This window comes from Triticum urartu, unplaced genomic scaffold (genome assembly GCF_003073215.2).
Source record: "Triticum urartu cultivar G1812 unplaced genomic scaffold, Tu2.1 TuUngrouped_contig_5963, whole genome shotgun sequence".
Lineage (NCBI taxonomy): Eukaryota > Viridiplantae > Streptophyta > Magnoliopsida > Poales > Poaceae > Triticum > Triticum urartu.
Window position 1 is genome coordinate 21810 of NW_024116682.1, and position 3513 is coordinate 25322.

The following is a 3513-nucleotide window of genomic DNA, read 5'->3' on the forward strand; positions in this document are numbered from 1 at the left end:
CACGATGTTCTCTCCAAGGAGAGGGCACACACCCTCATCAACGCCGTTGCATGATTTTTTTTCGCGAATACGCAACGATTGCGTATCATTCCATTGATAGGTAGAAGAGAACAAGAGTTTCACAGGAGGAGGGGGGTAACCGCTCACTACGTACGCAGAGAAGCATAGGGAGAGGTTACACGAGCAGAACACGGGATGCTCAGCCTGAAGAGGCTCAAGGTGGCATGAGATTAGCTATGTCTTTGGTGCCGGCTGAGGCCCAAACCCTAGCATCGTCCTTGATGGCTTGGAGGAGCAGCACGGTGGAGGGGCTTGCATTGTCGAAGAGGCATGCGTTGCGGTGACGCAGGATGGACCATGCGGAAAGAAGCACCAGGGAGGAGAGCCCCTTGCGCATGGCGGTAGGCGCAACCGCGACCGAGGCCGACCACCAGTCCAGGAAGGAGGCCTGGTAGTCATGGGGTAGGGGGATCGGGGCGCGGCACCAAGCAAAGATCTCGTGCCAGACGGTCCTAGAGAAAAGCAGCGGAGAAGCAGGTGGTCGATCGTCTCGAGCTCCTGGGCACAAAGCGGGCAGAGATCATCATGCGGGAGCCCATGTTGAGCAAGCTTGGCAGCAGTCCAGCAGCGATCCAAGACAGCCAACCAGGCGAAGAACTGGATGCGAAGAGGGGCCCAAGAAAGCCAAATAAGCTTCCAGTGCGGGGCAATGGTGGAACCGGAGAACATCGCCAGATAGCAGGACTTAGCGGAGTAGGAGCCGCTGCTCGTCCAACGCCAACGCAGCTCGTCTAGGCGGTAGAAAGGGGTAAATGTTGTAGACGTCTCCAGAGTTCCACGTACTACACCATGGCCTCGGGCCCCAAGGCGCCACAGATGTCGGAGATCCAAGCCCTGCCCAGCAGACCTTGCGCGACGGAACGCGTCCGACGGAGCCTCTTGGGGACCAAGTCGAGAATGGCCGGGGCAAGATTGTTGACGGATTGCCCCTTGATCCGCCTGTCCGTCCAGAAGAGGCAAGAATTTCCTTCCCCCAAGATCCACCTCGTGGAAGCATTGAAGATCTCCTGGACATCAGCGCCAGACGGGAAATGAAGATGTCTCCACGACCTAGAGGGGTCAGTGGCCTTGAGCCAAAGCCAGCGGGCACGAAGAGCAATGCCCGTGAGCTGTAGGTCCCGAATGCCCAGGCCCCCGAACTCCAGCGGACAGCACACCTTGCGCCAGCTGACGATATTACCACCACCCGAGGAATCGCTGCCACCGTGCCAAAGGAACTCGCGCATGATACGGTTGATCTTCTTGAGGATGGAAGGCCGCAGAGCCATGGCCAAGAGGAGGTGGGTGGGCATAGCAGCAAGGACATGACGAACGAAGGCCAACCTCTCGCCGCAGGAGAGAAGAGAAGCGCACCAAGTAGGAAGCTTGCGGGCCAGGCGCTCCACCAGAGGCATAAGAGCAGCCGCAGAGACTTTCCGAACCGAGAGAGGAATGCCCAAGTAGGTGATCGGGAAGTGCACGATTGGGCAGGCGAGCATGCCCGCGGTATGCACCAGCTGCGCGTCCGAGCATTGGATGGGTGTGGCTGAACACTTCTGGAAGTTAGTGTGAAGGCCGGAGGCAGCACCAAAAATGTGAAGCAGCTCACGAATGACAAAAAGCTCCTGCGGGTCAGGGTGACAGAAGATGACCACGTCGTCCGCATAGAAGGAAATGCTCGAGGTCATCCGGTGCTCGGTGAGGCGACGCAGCACGCCAGAACTGGTGGCGAATTGAAGTAGATAGTTGAGGATGTCGATGACCAGCACGAATAGCATCGGGGAGACAGGATCGTCCCTGACGCAAGCCCTTCTCATGAAAGATTGGCGGGCCCGGGTTGCCATTGATCAATACACGGGTCTTGGCAGTGGAGAGAAGGATGGATATCCACTCTCACCAACGAGGACCAAAGCCAAGGTGGCGAAGGACCTGAAGATGAAACGGCCAGGAGTCGGAGTCGAAGGCGTGCGCAATGTCAAGCTTGAGGAGCACACACGAGGCACGCATGTTGTGGAGCTGACGGGCTGTCTGCTGGACGAGGATGAAATTGTCGTGGATGCTGCGGCCCGAGATGAAGGCGCTCTGATTAGAGGAAACCATGGCGCCAAGACGAGGAGCAAGCCGAAGCGACAAAACCTTGGCGAAGAGCTTGGCGAAGAGCTGAATGAGGCTGATCGGTCGATAATCCGAAAGAGAGGTAGCGTCGGACTTCTTCGGGAGAAGGGTGATGAAGGCCTCATTAAGCTTCTGGAAGCCCATGCCGTTCATGTGAAAAAGCTTATCAAAAGCGTCGCAAATATCCTTCTTAATGACATCCCAGCAAGCGCGAAGAAATTCGGACGTGAAGCCGCCGGGGCCCGGCGCCTTGCCAGACGGGAGCTGCTTAACCGCCGCCCATATTTCAGCCTCGGATAAAGGAACCTCGAGGGACGAAAGGTCGAAGGAACGGCCATCAAAAGCCTCAAGGTTGAGGGTGGAAACACGCGAGTCAGCTGCACCCAGGATGCCAGCGAAGTTGTTGAAGGCAGCTTCTGCCATACCGGCGTCGTCAGAAACAAGCACGTCGCCCACGCTTAGGTGCCGGATCCTCTTCTTGTGGAGACGGTGAGAGGCGCGAATCTTGATGAAGGTCGAGTTGGCGTCCCCCTCGCGAAGCCAAGACAGGCGCACACGTTGCCGGTCGATCGTGCACTCAAGGGACGCGAGGCCGAGGTATTTGAGCTTGAGGTTCCTGCGCAACCAAGTCTCGAGCAGGGAGAGAGGCCACTGATCCATAGCTGCATCTAGCCGGGCAATGAGCTCGCGCGCAACCTAGAGCTGGAGGGAGACCGAGCCAACACGTCATGCACTCTAACTTTGGAGGCGACGGGTAGTGAATTTTAGGCGTTGGTACAGCCGGCGGAAGGGGTCGGCGGCCGGAGGCTCGGCGTTCCATGCCTCCGCCACCACTTCCTGGAAACCATCGAGCTTAAACCATAAGCGTTCGAAGTGAAAGCACATGCGCATTCCGGGCTGCTGGGAGCAATCCAGCAAGAGCGGGGCGTGGTCAGAGGTCGTCGAGGCATGACAGTGAAGCGAGCAGGTAGGTTGGCAGGCATCCCAGCTAGGAGTGCAGAGAACTCGATCATTGCGCACGAGAGTGGGGGAGTCCTGCTCATTCGACCAAGTGTACCTCCAGCCGTGGAGGTACATGTCACGGAGCTCCATGTCGGCAACGAAGCGGTGAAAACAGCTCATGGAGCGATGGTGCAGGCGATTATTATTCTTATCCGCGAAGGAGAGGATCATGTTGAAGTCGCCCCCTATGAGCCAAGGGCCCGCCCAGGTGAGGCAAAAGTTGTGCAGCTTCGCAAGAAACTCCACCTTAGCCGCGTCATCTTGGGGGCCATAGACAGCGGAGAGCCACCAGTGCCACCCACCGGTGAGGGAAGTGACGAGGGCAGAGACATGGAAATCACCAATCTCCGGTCGGGA